Source organism: Crinia signifera, chromosome 6 (assembly GCF_055691185.1).
Source record: "Crinia signifera chromosome 6, ASM5569118v1, whole genome shotgun sequence".
Classification (NCBI taxonomy): Eukaryota; Metazoa; Chordata; class Amphibia; order Anura; family Myobatrachidae; genus Crinia; species Crinia signifera.
The window spans coordinates 137,529,668-137,545,161 of NC_139222.1; positions in this window are offsets into that span (position 1 = coordinate 137,529,668).

Sequence of the window (15,494 nt, forward strand, 5' to 3'; positions counted from 1 at the left end):
TTGGAGAAAATGTGTGATTAGAAATGTAGACGCTTCAGAGGAAGGATCAGCAGGATACGAAATGCATTAAGTGTGGCTCTGCTCTTCATTTCCCATCCGCTGTCACCCCATTCACCAGGATGTCCTCTGCTTTATCCGGAATCGCAGTGACCAGTTACATCCCTTGACATTGATTTGCGAGGGTTCTTGTCTGGGTTCTACGTATACAGGTTGAGTATCCTTTATCCAAAATGCTCGGGACCAGAAGATAAAGGATTATTCCGTATTTCAGAATATTTTTATATTTCAATGATGTATCTTGAGGTATCTTGCATTCACATTGTACAAACACATCAAACACATGAAATACACACAAATATATTTTATTTGGGAATAAAACAAGGTTTGAAAACAGGAAACAAAGTTTGTGTACAATTTTGGACACTAAATTTGAATGGCAAGCAATCATTTTCTTGCACATACAGTATTTAGTGCCAATTACATATCATATACCCAGTAGTCAGGGCTGGTGGTAGGGTTTCCGGCGCCCTCCTGCAAACTATACATTTTGTGCCCTTTCACATTGCCATTGCAACAAGCTGCAGCCCGATTGCAAGAGCGTATGCAACATGCGATCCTATAGAGGATCTCGGGTGCATATACATGTATGCATACACCATCTCAGTGCTGTGTCTGCAAAATGTTGCATGCACTAAAGGTACCCATACACGCTGTGAGAATTGCATACATTATGGGCTAGATTGCATCGCACGGCATGCATGCAATGTGTGTGCGATGCGATCCGAAAGCAGTACAAAAAGTATGTGCAGCACATACTTTTTGTACTGTGCGATGCCCGCAGGAGCGCACATCGCATCGCATGCTGCTATTGCAGTGTGTATGGCCACCTTTAGGCACATAACCCAGCCCATTATTTAAAAAGTGTCTAAATTAATATAAAAAAAATCTACAATTATTAAAAAATTTGTTATAAACGTGTATATTAAAAGACTCACTGTTCTTTTGCTGTTTAACTCTTGTGAAGTCCCTCCTCTTCTATCTGCGTAGGCAGGACGCTGAGGACGCCATTACACCCCTCTCGTGACTGAGGGGGAAAGGTTGTTGATCTCCCACTATTTCCTACTCCATCATCCTCCAAAAATGTTTTTTTTTTTTAATACTTCTATTTATTTTTCTTATTCTTTACACTGGACACAGCCTGTGACACTGGACACTGCCCCTGGACACAGCCCGTTACACTGTACACTGGATATATGCCGTCACACTGGACAATGTATATATGCCCTCACACTGGACACTGTATATATGCCCTCACACTGGACACTGTATGTATGCCGTCACACTGGACACTGGATATATGCCGTCACACTGGACAATGGATATAGGCCATCACACTGGACAATGGATATATATGCCCTCACACTGGCCAATGGATATATGCCGTCACACTGGACAATGGATATAGGCCGTCACACTGGACACTGGATATATGCCGTCACACTGGATATATACCGTCACACTGGATATATGCCATCACACTGGACACTAGATATATGCTGTCACACTGGACAATGGGTATAGGCCGTCACACTGGACAATGGGTATAGGCCATCACACTGGACACTGGATATATGCCCTCACACTGGACACTGGATATATGCCGTCACACTGGACACTAGATTTATGCCATCACACTGGACAATGGATATAGGCTGTCACACTGTACAATGGATATATGCCCTCACACTGGACACTGGATATATGCCGTCACACTGGACACTAGATATATGCCGTCACACTGGACAATGGATATAGGCCGTCACACTGGATATATGCCCTCACACTGGACACTGGATATATGCCCTCACACTGGACACTAGATATATGCCGTCACACTGGTCAATGGATATAGGCCGTCACACTGGACAATGGATATAGGCCGTCACACTGGACAATGGATATAGGCCGTCACACAGGACACTGGATATATGCCCTCACACTGGACACTGGACAGGGCACGCAGCACAGAGCACGGAGCACAGAGCACAGATCCCACCCGCCCTCTTCCCTCTCCTATAATGGAGTGAAGATGGCGGGGCTCGCGTACGTCTTGTTTAGAATCCAGATCCCGTGAGAATCCGACAGCGCGATGATGATGTTTTGCCTCGTTTTCGGTCCGGAAATCCAGCGGAAACTCCCGAGCCGACTCGGATCCTGACCCGGATCACCATGTTCGGATCTGGTGGATCCCGGAGATCCGGACCCGCTCATCTCTAAAATATATATATATATATATATATATATACAGTCACAGGGAAGGACCAGCACACATTCCTATAGGAGAAAGAGGTTGCTGGGTGCCATACAATGCAATACTGTAATCCAATGCGGGCAAGAGAGGCACTCCAAGACTTCAGAAAAGATTAGTATATTTTCAAATACACATCCAAACGGTGCAGCAATAAACCGACGTTTCGGGGACTAACCCCCGTTTTCAAGGTGCAGATATGGTGACAACCGTTGTCACCATATCTGCACCTTGAGAAAGGGGGTTAGTCAGTAGCGCACACAGGGGGGGTTTCTGAGTACCCAGAAACACCCCCAGGAGTCTAAGGGCCTTATCCTGAAAGCTGAGGGTCCCCTCTTTCCATGGGTACAAGCATTTTAAAAATCGGCCCTTGGAAACCAGAGATATCTGACTTCAAAGCAGTGGTCCCCATCCAAGCCTGTTAATTGCTCTTCCCAGTCAGATATTTCAGGTTCTGTCTGACGTAGAGTTTTTCTGAGGGTATATTCCAAAAGCTGGGATTCTCCTCCTTTGAGGAACACTAGTAGCTTGTCTCTACTGTTCCCAGAACCAGAGATATCAGCCTTCCAGCAGCTGGTTACTGCTCCAGCTCCACACACCTGGTATGTAGTTTTATATACTCATTGGCAGATTGCTCTGCCTCCTGAAATCTGATCCCCTAGTCCCCAATTCCATTTGGTAGGTGGGATTCTCTAGTTTATAATTCCATTAAAATCTAAGAAATCTATTTCTGGGAACTGGAGATATCTGCAGTCAAGCAAGTGGTCCTCCCACCAGAAAATTATGAATAATAAGCCCACTCTACTATACACCCCTCCTCTGCATATTAAACATCCTCTACCACCCTGGAAGTTATGTATCAGGGCCCCTTCATTCAGCCCAATGCCCCATTCTCCCACCCCATCTCCCACCATCTGTGCAGTAAAGGTGTAATAAGTGGAAATTACTCATCCAGGCCCTACATGCTGAGCGGTTGATATAATACTCCCTACCACCCGGGGGACATCAAAGCTTCCCCCACCCCTACCGCTGGAGGATCAGTAGGTGCCCCAATACATTGCTATGCCCAAGGGTCTACACTGCTGTTGATGCCCCTTTATGTATGTATATATATATATATTTTATTATTATTATTATTTATATACATTTGGTCTATCTATAATACTTTAACTGACCCGGCATATACTGGGTCACCTAAGTGCCCATCTCTGTGCTTTGCTCCGCCCCTCTGGAAACCCCCTTCTGAAAATCCTGCGTTTGTCTGAAAATCCTGCGTTTGCCACTGGTTAGTCCCCGAAACGTTGGTTTATTGTTGCACCGTTTGGATGTTTAGTTAAAAATATACTAATCTTTTATGAAGTCTCTGAGTGCCTCTCTTGCCCGCATTGGATTATATATATCTATTTTTTTTTAAGTGTTAATATATGCAGTAATTGAGCCACTTACATAATAAATATAAGTGGTTTGTGTAATTTTCAAAAAAGGTAAAAAATAATTGTTCTTTTGTATCCTACAACCTTTGGTAACTGTACCCCACTGCAACAGTGTTTATCTAAAAATAAGCGGTGTGACACACCTCCTCTGGAGTTGTCATTTGTAAAAAGGCTCATATTATGCGATTTTAGCAGTTTTTATCAATTCTTGAAAAAACACAGCTCCAAAACCAAAACACATGAGGGCAGTTTTGGCAAAACCAAAACCCAAAGTTGATACAGATCCAAAATCAAAACACAGAGGTCGATGCGCATCTCAGAACATTTTTTCTTCTCTACCGCACACATTCGCAAGTCTTCTGTCTGTAATACTGTGCTGTGCCTTACCCCTTTGTGTAATTCTCAATATCCATGCAGAAATCCTATTCTTATTTGCACTAACCACTAATCCAAGAGAACAGGATTCAGCTGTGAAAGCTTATACAAGCTCTGGGAGGACTGATGTGGTTGATGACATCTGCATATCTGGCTGTAGCACGTGGCTACGCTTCTTATACTATGAAATGTAGACAGCTTTATCAATGTTGACAGACATACAGAACTTTTTAAAGCATTGGACAGATTTAAGACTTATATACTGTATCTCTGATAGGAAGACAGAGTTTAAAGCATATATAATACATGTTGTAAAGTATAATACAATTACTCACACACAGCTGCGTGGCCAGTGACATGAGTCTCCATGCAGTGTGTCCATTTATACTTGTTACCAAGGTGTAAGAGGAAGAGGCTGCTGGGATAGCTGCAGGGGAGCAGATCATGTAGCCATGCATCCAGGATACAATCTGTCTGCCATATGTCCAACAACCGCTAAGTTTTCAAACAATGATTTGGGGGTGGAAAGAGATGGAAGCAAGTCAGCCAGAATACTAGTTGCTCATCATTTCAATGATCAAACACATGATGTTATTACTTCAGAACTAATAGTTCAGTGGATATTGCATAACCAGGGTTAGGCAATCTTTCACTATCTAGGCGTTGTATTATCACCATTTTGTGGTTACATTAGCTACCCTGATAGAGTTCATCCATTTTGCTTAACTGTGCTACCATACATGCAAAGGTGGGGACCAAGTAGAACATTTTATATTGGAAGTTTACCCAGTCTTGTCTTGTTGCTGTTCTCTTAAGTGCAATAGAATATGGTGCTATATATATATATATATATATATATATATATATATATATATATATATATATATATATATATATATATATATATATATATACTTTAATGCAGTCATCATCATTGTAGGTAGGTAATGATTAGCATTTGAGCCATAACTAGACATTTTTATGTCCTGGGCCAGTAAACCAAGGCTCATCCAATTTTTTGAATAAAGATATTTGGGGAGCCCTAGTGCCCAGTGAAAGGACTTGTTGCTATGATATATACATTTATAGAACACCTGTACCACAGACCACTCCCAACAAAAAAAAAATGGATTTGGACACAAATCCTCTTATACCATCATTTTCGTTCTTAATTGTAGATTTTGTTTTCATTTAGTTACATTATCCTTTCTTTTAATCACATATTTTCTTTGCAGTCATATCCAAGACCTTCAGTTACATACACATTTATTTAAAGTACACATTTCAAAATACGGTCATACTCTAGTTTCAAAACCAATGACCTTCCATATTGCAGTCATACACCTTACTCATAGCGCTACTTCCTGCTGTGTAGGAATTATTAGAGTATTTTTAAATGTGTTCCTTAAATAAAAGAGTGTGTGACTGAAGGTGCTTAAGGACTTGAGGGGTATATGGGAACGGCCAGGTGATGCCGAAGATTAAACAGAAAGTTGCAAGTGAGATTTGTTAAAATAGACAAACTGATAGATTTTCATAAATATCCTCAATTTCTTATCTATCAATTCATGGTCTATGGGACTGATTCACACCTGATCGCTGGGCTGCAAAGATTCGAAGTCCAGTGATCAGTTAGCCCCCTCCCAGTGAAATCCTCCCCAATACATGGCCACGAATGGCTTTGCAACCGTGCGAAGAGGGGGAAATCCATTCAAATTCACTCACCATTGTCTAGACTTAGTCAGCGCTGCGATGGCTGTGGGGAAATCAGGACCGTTGCTGATGTCAGTGTCCCTCTCAACGGCCAATACTGCATTTTTCAGCGGCACTCCCAGAAATGCTCAGGTGCCGCTAGGGAGAACAAATCACGGGATCGGGATTGTTGGGATCCTGGGATTTTGGCCTAAAATTGGCGGGATTTGAATCCCGGGATTGACCCTTCCAATCCCAAAATTCCGGAATTAGTAACCCCATGCAAAATTTACTTTTTTTTTTCAAGCCGGTCAGCAATGACCACCTTAGCATATGGCTCAGATGCTGCCAGGCTGCTACTGACCCCCAGTGGTCAGCGGTACGGCTGTAAGGAACAGTGTGGTGTAGCAGCATTCCGAATCCCGGGATTGAAAATTATGCCCCGGGATTGGAATCCCTAGGTGCCGCCTTTGAACGCCGGCCCGGTGTCAATCATTTTGTGAAAGGCAGGAGGACCACAGTATGCTGTGCGCCTGCACTGTCTACTTTACTTTGTAACATTGCAACATGTTTAAACTACTGTATATGGACCTGCAGATAAAGTAAATTTGCAAGTGTGTAAACCTTTTTGCCACTTTTGGACTATTATCTAACAATGTATAGCAACTGCATTTTATAAATTATTAATTTACAGCATGTACATTTCATCCTCTTGCAGTAGGCTTACTCAGGGCATTCTGGGAGTTACAGTTCAACAACTAGAGAGCCCCAGGTTTCTATCTCTATGTTTTATGAAAAAGGTTGTATTAGAGACAACCTACAGTACAAAAAAAAGCATTGCTACATGAAAATGTATAGTAGGACCATGTATATTACATCAGATGCTTACCATATGGACAGTGTGAGAATGAGATAGCTGACAATATGCAGGCTGCATGTGACTTTGTACATGAATAAATATATGCACAGCACAAAACGGAAATATCACTCCCAACTTCCCACAGATCTTCAAAGTACTTACTATAGGCAAACAAATACACCTTCCATCTTGTAGATCCCCATCTGGAAGAAATTAACTCCATGAAAGAGCAATGCGAAATGGGGAGCACATGTAGGTAAACAGAGTTACATGTAAACATAATGTCCAGACACTACAGTGCTTTGGGGAACGAGACGCCTGAATGGTTAAAGTAACCAAGTGTTTACCAGCATCTGTCCTGCATAAAGTCCCCTCATTCTGTCACATTCACACATCTGGTATCTTTGGCAGCGAAGGGGTTGAATGACCCTATAAAAATGTATTTTTGTCAAATGAGTCTGCAGGGAATTACATGGAGGACTGAGAAGGAGGAAGTGGAAAGGTTTCATTAGGAAATGGATTGGGAGTTTGGTGTACCTTGAGCGGTGACAGTACTGGGAACTATATTTTATACAGCAGTCTTGAGGGGGGTGTATGGGAACAGAAATCACAGGTTTGTCACCTTTAATTGGATGTGATGGCATAAAATGTGTTAAGGGTTCAGCATATACTGCAACTGCTAAATCATAGGCTTATATTTATATTAAATACATAATTTTTTGTTCTCTCTGACTGATCCTCTCTATATATACTTTGCATATAACCTTTCCTGATAATCTGCAGGATATCACTAAACCTCTTCATATTGCCAAATATATCTTTCCAGGAAAGCAAGTGATTCTCCGTTCCCCCCCCCCGGATCAGTATGTGGTGGGGGATCGAATTTGGGCCTCTTGTATTACGGACCTCTGCTGGAGAACTCAAAAACTGCACAAATTCAACAGGCTGGATCCTAATTGTGTAAAACCCAAACTCATACAGTGAGGAGTTGACTTTCATTGAGTCACTGCATCAGACCCTCCCTCGCCAGTGACTTATGATGGTGCAGCAACCATCGATTTCTAGTGAAAAGGAGGTAGAGACAGAATGAGACAGAATTGCTTGCAATTTTCAGCAAAAATAACTGGTCGCTGATGAAAACGGTGCACTGAGCAATATATTACTGAGAGATATTAAGCCAAAATTGCTCAGCGACCATATTGCACTGTGTGTACTAGGGATATGCACCAGCCACTTTTTGGGTTTTGAGTTCTGATTACCTTCAGGTTTTGGGTTCTACTTGGTTTTGCCAAAACACCCCCTCAACGTTTTGTTTTTTGGGTTTTGGGTTCTGATTTTTTATTTTAAAGCCTAAAAAACCACAAAAATTACAGAATTTAGGTGTTTTTCTTTGCTCCTACGCCATTATTAACCTCAATAGCATTCATCTCCACTCATTTACAGTCTATTCTGAACACCTCACAATATTGTTTTTAGGCCAAAAGGTTGCACCGAAATAGCTGGATAACTATGATAAGCAACACAAGTTGGCGATACAAACACTAGACTGATACGGCACACTTACTAGCACCCCTGGACTGATACGGCACACTTACTAGCACCCCTGGACTGATACGGCACACTTACTAGCACCCCTGGACTGATTATTAGGTACTTATGTAGTATCTGGGCTGCCGATTTTTTGATTGTATGCCTTAAGTTAAGGCATACAATCAGATGCGATGCGATGCGATATCGCATCGCATCGCATCGCATCGCATGCGACCATCGGATGCGATGACCCGATTTTTCCATAGGAATCAATGTTAAAATGGACTGAGTCCATTTTAACATGGAATTCAATGGGAAAAAGGGGTCCTTTTCATACCCCTATTATCCAAGTGGGCATGGAGTTGGATATAAACCTGTGGCGAGCGTAGCGAGCCACCGAGCCCGAAGCGTGGCAAGCGAAGCGAGCCCCGCGAGGGGCCGGTATTCTGTGTCCCCTCGCGGGGCTCGCTACGCTCGCCACGCTTCGGGCTCGGTGGCTCGCTACGCTCGCCACAGGTTTATATCCAACTCCATGCCCACTTGGATAGTAGGGGTATGAAAAGGACCCCTTTTTCCCATTGAATTCCATGTTAAAATGGACTCAGTCCATTTTAACATTGATTCCTATGGAAAAATCGGGTCATCGCATCGCATCGCATCGCATCGCATCGATGGTCGCATGCGATGCGATGCAATGTGCCCGATTCGACCCGATTTAGAAATCGGCAGCCCAGATACTACATAAGTACCGATTATTATTTTAATAAAAAAATGGTAGCACCCCTGGATTTATACGGCAGACTTATCAGCACCCCATGGATTATACAGCACACTTGGCTCACCCCTGGACTGATATGGCACACTTGGCAGCACCCCATGAATTATACGGCAGACTTGGCTCACCCCTGGAATATATGACACACTTTGCATCACCCCTGGATTGATACAGCACACTTAGCAGCACCCCATGAATTATACAGAAGACTTTATCAGCAACCCATGAATTATATGACACACTTGGCTCACCCCAGCAATTATGCGTCACACATGCGGGCACCCCTGACCTGATACAGCACACATGAAATTATATGGCACAGATGGCGGCACCCCTGGACTGATGCGGCACACATGGCGGCAGACATGGAATTATACGGTAGACATTGCAACATTCCTGCAGTAAAAAAATAAAAACTTTTAATAAAAAGTTTTTTTAATAAAAAAAAAGAGCAGCACACCTGGAATAATATGGCAGACTTAGTAACACCACTTGAATTATATGGCACTCTTGGCCCACCCCTGGATTGATACAGCACATTTAACAGCCCTTGCAGTAAAAATAAAAAATAAATTACTTTTTTTTCTTTTCATTAAAAAAAGGGCAGCTCCCCATGTCTGATGCAGGACACATGGGGGCACCCCTGGACTGATACGGGGTAACGGGACACATGCGGGCACCCCTGGACTGATACAGGACACTGGGGAGCACAGCTGGACTGATATGGCACACTTAACACCCCTTGCAGATTAAGAAGGAAAAAAACAACACCTTTTTATATTTCAATAAAAAAATGGGGGCAGCTTCCCTGGACTGATACGGGACACTGGGCACCCCTGGAATTATACTGCACACATGTGGGAACCCCTGGACTGATACGGGACATTGGGCACCCCTGGAATTATACGGCACACATGCGGGCACCCCTGAACTGATACGGGACACTGGGGAGCACAGCTTGACTGATATGGCACACTTAACACCCCTTGCAGGTTAAGAAAAAAAAAACACTTTTTTTTATTTCAATTAGAAAATGGGGGAAGCTCCCCTGGACTGATACGGGACACTGGGCAGCACAGCTGGACTAATTTGGGGCAGCCCTAAAGTAAAAAAAAAAAAAAAAAAAAATTTCAGAGAGCCCCTTAGATGTCCCCCACAGTAGTCCCATATAGCAGCCCCCTTTAGTAGTAGCCTTAGTAATGCCCCCTTAGTAGTTGTAACCTGAATAGTTTTCCACTTAGTATAGTTTGTTTCCCCCTCAGTAGTTCCCCCTTAGAAGTTGTACAATAGAGATGCAAAAAATTTCCTGCATTATTAGTTCCCCCTTAGTAAATGTACCTTTATGTTCCCTGATATATACAGTTGTCCCCCTTAAGCAGCTTTTATTTGTTCAATTATTAGATCAATTATTAGTTCAATTATTAGTTCAATTATTAGTTCTCCGCTCAGTATGCCCCTGTGGTATTTTTTGTCTCCCATAGCTGTTTTTTCCTGTGCAGACACATCCATGCTGTCTGACTTCCACTTGCCGAATGAAGAAGGCGCCGATGCGGAATGATGACGTTTCGGCCTCGTTTTGGACTCGGGACAATGGCGGGAACCGGCAAACTCCTCGGATCCGGCCTCGGATAAGGTAAGTTCGGATCTCTAGGATCCGAACCCGCTGATCTCTAGTGTGTACAGTACACACCTTTAGAGTCATCAGGACACCTGAGTCAGTGGACATCTGTATCATTTAGTGGCAAACAGATTTTCACCTGCTGACTGTTAAACATTAATATTCTGTGTATATGAGTATGTTCTGGGCCTGGTGCTGAGTTAGGTACATTTGCATGAAAAAAATTCTGTTCACATGTAAACACGCAGTTCCACTTTTCTGCTAAGGTTATGTGACTAAGCAAATACATGTAAAAGCATGTCAATATTTAAAGCTTGATTATATGCTAACAGGCACAACATCACTCAGTTAGTCATCATCATCATCATCATCATCTTGATGATAGTGATTGCTATTTAATGTAGGATAGAAAAAAATTGGATGACTGCTACTGCTACATTGTAGCAATGCAATTCATAGTGGTTATCCCATATGGGGTGTAACAGCTACAAAAAAATTAAGGGGGATTCCCCATTCTCAGGGCAGGGCCGAAACTAGGGTTTCTGGTGCCCGGGGCAAGACATTCATTTAGTGCCCCCCCCCCCCAAAAATAATAATAATTTTATATATATATATATATATATATATATATATATTTATGTGCTTACAGACAGCAGAAGGGTGATATTAAACCAACAAACAAGACAATATATCATATATTATTATATATAAATTGTATTCTGAAATGAAATATATATTTATAAATTATACCTCAACTGTTTCACTAAAATTTAGGGCACGTTTTTTTTTTTTTTTTGTTGGGGGGGGGGGGGGGGGGGGGGGGGGGGAAGCGGTGTGGTCACATAGTAGTATCAATTCACATTATAGCACACACCGTTATGCCCAGTACACATTCCAGCACACACCGTAATGCCCAGAGCACATTACACCACAAACCGTAATGCCCAGTACACATTACACCACAAACCGTAATGCCCAGTACACATTATAGCACACACCGTTATGCCCCCCCAGTACACATTATAAGCAATGTTTAATTGCTGGTGCCACTGGATAAAATACTGTCCCTGAATGATACACAATATGCCACACACTGCAATGTCCAATATGTCACAAACATACCTCCCAACACTGGAGGCAGAGGAGAGCGCAGCGTCACGCAACATTGAAGGGGCATGTCATGTTTCAACCAAAGGGCATATATATATATATATATATATATATATATATATATACACACACACATACATACACAGTATTTAAATATACAATATATATATATATATATATATATATATATATATATATATATATATATATATATATATAGTCCAGGAATCCACACACAAGGTGTAGAAAGGAGAGCACTCTCCAATCACAAATATAATTTTGTGAAAATCCAGATAAGTTAAATAATGAAATAAAGAGACATCAAAATCCTTAGAGGTAAAGGTGATATAATTGTATGACAGCCCCGACGTTTCGGTCCAAATCAAGGACCATTATCAAGGAGCCTAAGGCATACAGAAAACATAAGTCATAAACACATTAACATTACAGCAGAAATGTGCATAGTTACAGCAAAGTAAAGGTAATTGCTTACATTGTCATCAAAGTATACAGGTAGTCAGCGATGAGGTAATCTCTGCCATGTAGGTCAGGACAAAATCAGCTACCTAAAGAGTGTAGTCCGGGTCACGCTATATATACCCGTAGGAAGGGGTTAAAGAGCAAGGATATCGCGCCATAATAGCCTGCGTGTCAGGCTGCTGGAGCGCAAGACGATTTCCGGAAATGCCGGAAGTCAAGTGGTCTGTGGAACGCACTTGACACGCACAGCTTCCGGGTTGCCGGGCGCTGTGTCACAGTAATAGGAGTACGGAGCAACGGGAGAATAATGCGCTGAAGCGAACTAGTTGCACACTGTCAGTGATTGATCAAGGGTCAATCAAGACCTACTTGAATGCCAAATAGTCTAATAGTGGTTTAAAGGGATCGCGCATGTTAGGGTAAATAGCGGGAGCCGGTGCCAGAGGCAGGGGAGTGCTGGAGGGGGGAGAGAGTAGAAAAAGAGGGAATAATATATTCTAATGGTAATAAGGGGCCAGAACGAGTGCCAAAGAGCACTGTATAGAGGTATGGCAAGCAACGAAACAAAGTGGATGAAAAAAATAAATAACTATATCATAAAATGTCCGGGAGTGCTAAAGCGGAGAGAGATAAAATTATGAAAGTAAGTCTGGATATAAACCAGCGGAGATGAGAATAAGCATAAGGGGGTACAGGGAGGTATAAACCTGGGATGACACCTAGTATTATAGAACTGAATGAGTACCGGGGGTTAATAATGCATACAAACGGGTATGTTCACGCATATACAGAAAAAAAGGCAGGTACACTGTGGATACAGAGTATACATACGGATAAGGCTATGCATATATATACATCTATATTAAACACCTGTTGGTGATACGGGAAGGAGAGGGCATACTGGAAGGGATAATACAATGGGAGGTAGGTGGTCCAATGAGACAAACAATATTCACATCAGCACCAAGAGACAGCAGGTATTGTAAACAGACATATATGTGGGCAGACAATGGGTGTTTTAAGATGGTCTCAGGAAAATGGACAGGGGGTTGTTCTCGTTGAGACCTCTGGGTGCAATTGTGTCAAGTCTATGGATCCAGCGGCTTTCAAGTTTTTTTAGTCTCAGGCCCCTGTCACCCCCACGGGGAGATGGGGGTACCCAATCAATGAGTCGGCACCGGAGATTGGCATTCTGATGACCTGCTGCAAGGAAATGTCGGGGGATAGGCAAATCTGCTTTCTTAGTTTCAAGTGCATTACGGGTGGAGTTCCTGTGGTTTGCCATCCTCTCTCTAAATTTCCTGGAGGCCATGCCTACATAGGCCAGTCCACACGGGCAGTTCAAGAGATAAATGATGTGGTCCATTTGGCAATGGAGGCGATATTTGATTTTTATTGGTTTTCCCGAATGGGGGTGCGGGAAGGTAGGGCCAGGGGTCATACTGCTGCAGGTTGTGCATCCAGTGCAGCGAAAGCATCCAGGGCGTTTAGTATGCAGCCAGGTAATGTTGCTATCTGGTGTAGGATTCACCATTGGGCGCATAAGTAATTGCTTCAGGTTAGGTCCTCTCTTATGGGCAATCATTGGGGGTCCATAATGTTGTAACTTAAGGTTTTTGTCGGTGGAGATGATGGGCCAATGCTTCCTTAGACTTTTCTGGACGTTAGAAGATACGTGATCGTACTGGTTTACAAACACCATTCGTGGAGGTGTTTTAGGTGTAGTCGGGGTGTTAAGCCGTGGTCGCAGCAAGTTGGATCTGGCTTTGGCAAGGCACCGTTTGAGGGTAATGGATGAGTAACCACGTTCGGAGAATCGGTGGGTCATTTCTTGGAGTTGAACTTCCATCGTAGCTTGGTCGGAGTTGTTTCTGATAACCCGCATGTATTGGGAGATGGGTAAGTGTTCCTTGAGAGCCGGAGGGTGTTGGCTAGTTGTTGAGAGTAATGTGTTGCGATCTGTTGGTTTCCTGAAGAGGCTGGTATGCAGAGTGCCATCCTTGATGGAGATATTGATGTCCAGAAAGTTTATGGACTGCTGGTCACTGAGATGTGTAAATTTTATCGGACAATTGAGCTCATTCAGGGATTGAACCATCTGATTGAAAGCTTCTGTTGTGTCAGACCAGATTAGGAACACATCGTCGATGTAACGCTTATAGAAGAGGATCTGATGGCCATATTGTGGCATGATGTGGGTCTCCTCGAAGTCAGCCATATACAGGCAGGCGTACGATGGGGCCAAATTAGAACCCATCGCAGTCCCTGACACCTGTATGTAATATTTGCGTTGGTAGAGGAAGTGGTTGCATTTCAGGATTGCTTCCGATAGATCAACCAAGAAGTTGGTGGGTGGTTCACGGGTAGGTCGGGTATCCAACTTGGATTTCAGTACCCGTAGGCCGTCTGTGTGCGGGATCACCGTGTACAGAGAGCACACGTCCATTGTGGCCAATAGTACCGGGTTTGCTGGGAACTTGATGGTATTCAATTTTCCAATGAAGTCCGTGGTGTCTCGGACATACGTATTGCTGGAGGTCACCAGCGGTTGCAGAAAATTGTCCACAAAGATGGCTAGGGGTTGTAATAGGGAGAGTCTGGCGGAGATAATGGGTCTTCCCGGTGGGTGAGAGTGGGACTTGTGGATCTTGGGTAGGGTGTATATGATGGGGCACACAGGGAAGTCTACTGTCAGGTATTCAAGGGTCTCTTTGGTGATCCACTGGTGAGTCAAGCCGTCGATGAGTAGTCTATCGATTCTTTTTTTGAATTCTGGGATTGGGTTCTGTGGTACCGCTTGGTATGTGTTGCTGTCAGCCAGTTGGCGCTGTATTTCAGTATGGTAGTCAGACCAGTTTTGTACCACCACCGCCCCACCCTTGTCAGCTGGGTGAATGACCAAATTGGGGTCATCTCTTAATGCTTTGAGGGCCGTACGTTCAGCGTGGGTTAAATTGTCAAATTTGGGTTTAGGGGATGTTTGTAGAATGTCATTCTCAACCAGTCGTGTAAACGTTTTGATACTGGGGTTGAGCGAGGTCGGGTCAAACACAGATGGTTTATGGAAACTAGATCGGGGGACAATATTGGTGGTGCCTGCAAATTGTTCTTGTAGCCGTAATTTTCGGCTGAATTTGTAAACATCCACGGCAGTATCAAAGTTGTCATGTGGACAAGTAGGGACAAAGGACAGGCCCCTGGCTAGAAGCGAGTTCATTGCCGGGGTAAGGGGTGTATTGGACAAATTAAATACTAGGTCAGTACTGGTTTCCTGACCCTTTTTCCTAATTCGGCCACACCGAGGGTGTGGTCTG